Genomic DNA, 6,021 nt, shown 5'->3' on the forward strand with positions numbered 1-6,021 from the left:
ATCAATGAAGCTTTAATAATAATGAAGCATGTTATTTGTAAAAGCAAAAGCATAAAAAGATCTCCTCAGTCCAATGTGAAATCCCCCCCCCCCCCGCTATTTTATAATATCACCATATATGTCAGCGTACAAGAGAACTCTGCTAAAGTTACCCCAGAATTTCCACCTAAAATGTAGGTTTTGAGCTATACTCACTGCATAAGATTTCCCCAAGTTCGGCTGTTGACCAGTGCAGTGATGCTGCTAGGTATATTTAATATACTTATTCACAATATTTTAAAACCAAATTACCCAGTAAAGGTTTGAATTTTATTGCCATATTTTAAAATAAACTACCTTTCAAGACTGTATAGAGCTGTTTAAAGTCTATACAGAGCTGACGGCAGTCAGACTGGACGATGGACCGCACAGGGGAGCACTGAGACTTCGCTGTTCATCAGCTGTTGCAAATGGTGACTGGGGAATGCTGTTAGCTTTGTTTTAATGTATGTTATTTTAAGGTATGTTAGACAGGTTTATTATACATTTTTATTGTTTTAATGTAAGGTTTGGATCTTTGTGATAGTACAGGATACTATCACGAGTGTATATATTTGCATATATTTACATATAGCAGTAGTGATTGGCTGAGAGCTGTAGCCACACCTACTGGGAGGTCAAAAAGGGCTGCTCCAAACCAGATCCAGGTCAGTCTGGACTGGTTGACCTCGATATAATACTTTCCAGTCTTTAGTTAATAAAAGCCTTGGTTTGAGTCAACAAATCTTTGAGTCATTCGACACGCTACAATCTTATACTTAGCATATTAGGTGATCCTTGGGTTTGAGTGACATTTTTAACTTTTAAATACCATCTTATACACCGACATATACAGTATGTTATATCATTTAGAATGAATGTCCTATCCTATTTCCAGCTGCCAAAGAAATGAAAAAGCAGTACATGGAACTTCTTTCTATATACTATCTTTTTGTGAAACCTAAAACCAGATAAAACAGGAACAGGAGAAGGCCATTCAACCCTTTGATCCTGCTTTACTATTCACTATGATCACAGTTGATCCTAGAAGCTCAGTACTTTATTTCTGCTTTATCTCAACACACTTTGCTCCTTATAACGATGAGGGTCACATGCAACTCCCTTTCGAATATATCTAATAACCTCAACATCTGTTGTTATAGGGATTTCCACGTCCACAACTCTCTAAGTTGAAAAAAAAATATTCTCATTTCAGTGCGAAATGGTTTATCCTTATCCTCAGAAATAATTACAAAGTGCTTATAAATATCATATCTTCAGTCCTCTTTATTCACGATTCTGCCCTCTTTTCCATGGGACAGGGAATGTGGCTATTTTCTTTCATGTTGAGGAGAAGCAGAGGAGACAACTATACAGGGCAGTGACCATGGCAGAAGCCCAGTAAGGGGCTCAGCAGCTGAGAGACCCATACAGTCTACTGCTAACATGTGGTTGGAAGACCCACACCGGCTGCAGGCTGCTGGAGACAGGCTCATGGGAACTAGGTATCAGAGCCAGGATTCCAGAGAGTGCTGAGGGCAAGAGAGGTTCCTTCAGTGGCTGAAGACTTCCTGATTGTGTCAGAGGTTTTGACATGGAGCTCGAGTTGCCAATGAATCAAATGGGAGTCTGTGTGGCTGCAGAGGCTGTGGGAGAGCTGAAAGCGAATTTGAAGGGACTCTCTTTTGCTTCTCTTCCTCTCTTACTGCAAGTGGTGCCAGGCAACACTAATAGTGACTCTTTGTCTGCCTTCCCACAGACAGAAGGCAATTTTGTGTAATATTACATGTTCTGTACTATTTAATGACAATAATGGAATCTTAATCTTGAATCTTGAAAAATTCTATTTCCTTACATGGTTAAAAATTAATTGTAAGAAGCAACCAACATTTGAAAATATTCACTTGTAAAACAGCTTCAACATATTTCAGCTTTGGTAAATTATCTTTGGTAAATCTCTAAAATATGAAGAGTAAAAAAAATTACAAATATCGTTTTGGCAGAAATAAACATAGGGAATTTAAAATTCAGAACATGTCCTTGTGTACTCTCTGAGATGTCCTTGAACATTATAAATATTTTTTTTTGTTGCAAGAGCAGTGAATTTATTCAGTTATCACAGTTGTAGCGGAGCTGGAAAGAAATGAGAAAGATGTAACAAAATACCAACAAATTCTTTTCAAAAATCTTTCTACAAAGAGCTGATTAATTTCTATTCTAATTTGTGTGTTTATGTCTTGCCTTTGAAACAGAGTTGCCTGCTTAGCAGAGATAGAATTTATGATGGGAGCAGACACCATGGAAAGAAGCAGCATTTGGCTGGAGTAAACTTGAAAGCTACTGGAATCCACAGAGAAATACTGGAAATTATTCAGTGCTCCACATTTGAATTGAATTGTTTGAAAATGTGGTACAGTGAAACCTCTGTGATCCAGAATTCAAGCAACCGGCAACCTCAAGCAACCGGCAAAATAAAATCAAGGATAATAAATAAATAAATAGAACTTAAATAAATAATAAATGAGAGTTTAAATAAAAGTTTAAAATTGTAAAAGTAAATGTTCTATGAAGTAACACATAAACATTTGGTGAAGAAGGGATAAAATATTCAGCCAGCGGAGTGCCTTGGTCATGTTTGCTCATAGCAGCTGTTTGAATAAAGTTGTTTTTGAATTAAATAGTGTCATCCAGGATGAAGAGCTGGTTGATGCCACTCACTGTTGCGGTGAATCTCTTAAAGTTTCTCCTTATCCCTGCTTAGTAAAAGTTTTTTTATCTTTATAAGGATATAATGAAATATATTAGTAAGGCTTTATCTGTAAACTTAGGGGAGGGGTGATCAATTATCTATAATGCTATTGTTCATCTTTCAGGCAGCTCCATGGAGAGGGAGGAATCTACAGATGCAACGATGGTTAAATGTTTTCAAAGAATGTAATTGAAAATAAAGTAAAATTCTTTAAGGTTTATACATTCATGCAAAAGAAGTTTGTACAGTACAGTATAGTATTTTTTTGTCTTTTAAACTGTTTATTCTCAATGCAGATGTATTAATTAGGCATTCTGAGATTGAGTGTCAAGCAACCGGAAAACTCACTTATCCGGCACCTATGAATCCCACTAGGTGCCAGATACCAGGAGTTTTACTGCAATTGGTTAAATTGAGCAAATTAGCACTGACTATTTCTAATTAACATTAGTAGTGTTAAAAAAATAATACATGCTTCTAATGGCATCCCAAGTATATTGGAAATTTCAGACTGACAGGAATAGTCAAAATAATGGAAGATTTGCAATTGTATGGAGCATGTCATTACTTCAAAGCGATAAGCATGATGGGTGGTGGGAAGCTACTTCTATTCCCTTGCTGTTCAAAATATTGGACTCCTGAATTGAGCTTCCAGTACATATCCTCTTTGACATTAAGGCAACTGATTTCCATCTTTGTCCTGCAGCTTCTGCCTTTGCTCAGTTAATACTGAAACCTTCATCAATGAGAGAAAATTTAAAAAAACAAAATAACATCACGGCTGGAGCTGCTGCAATGGCAGTGCTACTACTGGTGTGGAGCCACAGGGAGCAGGGAGCAGAGGCGACTTTGGTCAAAGGACCCACACTGGGCTGTGGACTGCTGGAGACTGGCTCAAGATTGGCTGAAGGCGTACCAGGTATCGGAAACTGGCATCTGAGAGTGTGTGAAGAGTGCTAAAGGCTTCCTGATCTTGTTGGAGGCTTGGATCTGGAGCTCCAGTTGCCGATGGTTTGGACTGAAGTCTGTGGTGAATCCGCGGACACTGTGAGATGACTCTCTTTTCCTTCTCTTTCTCTGACTGTAATGGGCCCCAGGCAACTTCTGCTGATAGCGAATCTTTCCCTTTTCGAAGACTGAAGGAAATTTTGTGTAATAATACATCTGTTTTATAACATGTCAATAAAAGAATCTTGAATCTAATCTTCAGACCTGATAGTTTCAGTGTCTTGCTGGGCACCCTCCCATCTTCATCTTTTATACCCTTGATCTCATCCATAATTCCATGAATATGGATGAGAAAAAGGAAAAATCTGTGACTGTGGTATAACAAGTTATTCAGTAAATTGTCTTTCCTTGACAGCAGGAGATGTAGATGGAGTCCATGCAAGGGAGAAAAGTTTGTATTATGTTTTGAGCTACACTCTCTACCTTCTGCAACTTCTTTCGATTTTGAGTAAATCAGCTCCTGTACCACACTGTGATGCATCCAACAAATATGCTATCAATCACCTGTAGAAATTGTTGAGGGGAAAGAAGAACATGCCAACTTTCATTCATTTTCTAAGAAAGAAGAGCCATTGGTTTGTTAATATGCTTGTCCAAAGTCAGGTCACTGGAAATATTATTTCCTAAGAACGTGAACCTATCTACTCAAGATCATAAGATCATAACATATGTATGAGCAGAAGTAGGCCCATTGGCCCATCAAGTCTGCTCCATGATTCTAATCATGAGCTCATCCATCTTCCCACTCAACCCCACTCCCCGGCTTTTCCCCCCACAATTCCTAATGTCCTGACTAATCAAATACCTATCAATCTCTGCTTTAAATGCATCCAATGACTTTGCTTCCACTGCCGCACGTGGGAACAAGCTCCATAGACTCACGACCCTCTGACTAAAGACATTTTTCCACATGCCTCTTTTAAATTGACACCCTTTTATCTTTTCAATTTCAACTGATGCAGACAGGGGTGTGGAATCTTCCCCTTGTCCTGAAGTCAATGATCATCTCTGTTGTCTTACAGACAATGCTGTTATCATGGCACCATGCCATTAGATGTTCACACTTTTAAAAATTTTGCCTCATCATTATTTGATACCTGGCCCATTACTGTGGTGTTGTCGACAAATTTGAACATGGAACTTGAATGGTATTTTGCTGGACAGTGGTGGGTGTAGATAAAAAAAAAGTTTGTTTATTAGCCACTCAGAAAGAGTGGCAATAAAACCAAATGTTGAATAGCCTCCACGTCAGGATAGGAGATTGTGGAGTCTATTCAACAATGGTGGCACAAGAAATTGAACTATTTGTTCAATCAGTGTTGAAGTAAAGGGCAATGCATAGGGAACTGTGAATCAGAGAGTACCTATAGATTGACTGAAATGGTGGGGAAGACTTTTAAAGTACCTGGTGCCATGAGAAGTGGTTTTGAAGAGATGTTTAAAATAGTTGTTGAAATAGACTTGACTTCAATGACAGTGGATTCCTGAGGCTACTATATCGCATGTATATACTTGCATATATATCGCAAACAACTAAAGGTAAACTTCTGCCTTCTTTACTTGTACTCACTTTCACTCCCTCAACCTTGCCACATGGACCAAGAAACAATGGCAGGTACATTATCAGTCTGGGACTTTAAGCTGCTGTGAGAGCAATGAAAAATAATAGTTAAAACAAAACCCACTGTGATAGTACAGACCTATCACAATGTATATAGTTACAGTATCTAGAGTGTAATGACTGTGCTTACAGCGATTGGCTGAGAGCTTAGCCACGCCTACTGTCTGGGCCTTAAAGGGTTGTGTCCCTAGCCAGGTCGGATCATTCCAGACTGGTTGGCCACCTGTGAAGAGCTCCTGTCTTTTGCTAATAAAAGCCTTGGTTTGGATCAACAAGTCTTTGGTTCTTTCGATGAGCTCTACACCCACTCACTCATTTCAATTTCTCTTTTGAACTTGAACATCTAAAGAATAATAAACCACTTACCCAGTAGTTTTCAGGGATTTGTCTTCAAGTCCTTCATCCCAACTTGTTAATGCTGTCCAATATGGCATTCTGAGCTAGTCCCATTTGCCTTCTTAAGCCCTTCCTCTTCATATATCTGTCTTATGCCATTTTGACATTGGACTTCCATTGCTGCATCTGGTCGCTCATTCTAAATACGGACCACCCTCTGAATGAAAAGTTTGCCCCTCAGGTCCTTCTGAAATCTTTCCCCTCTCATATTATTACTTTGCCCTCTAGT

General features: G+C 38.7%; 1 long non-coding RNA gene across 1 annotated transcript; it reads right to left on the reverse strand.

Moving 5' to 3' along the window:
* Positions 1–3,242: 3,242 nt before the first annotated feature.
* Positions 3,243–5,422, reverse strand: LOC138740596 (uncharacterized). The gene is made up of 2 exons (XR_011343063.1): positions 5,346–5,422; positions 3,243–3,903 (listed from the first exon to the last, which is right to left on the reverse strand). It is a non-coding gene; the product is annotated as an uncharacterized lncRNA (long non-coding RNA).
* Positions 5,423–6,021: the final 599 nt, after the last annotated feature.

Source organism: Narcine bancroftii, chromosome 1 (assembly GCF_036971445.1).
Source record: "Narcine bancroftii isolate sNarBan1 chromosome 1, sNarBan1.hap1, whole genome shotgun sequence".
Lineage (NCBI taxonomy): Eukaryota > Metazoa > Chordata > Chondrichthyes > Torpediniformes > Narcinidae > Narcine > Narcine bancroftii.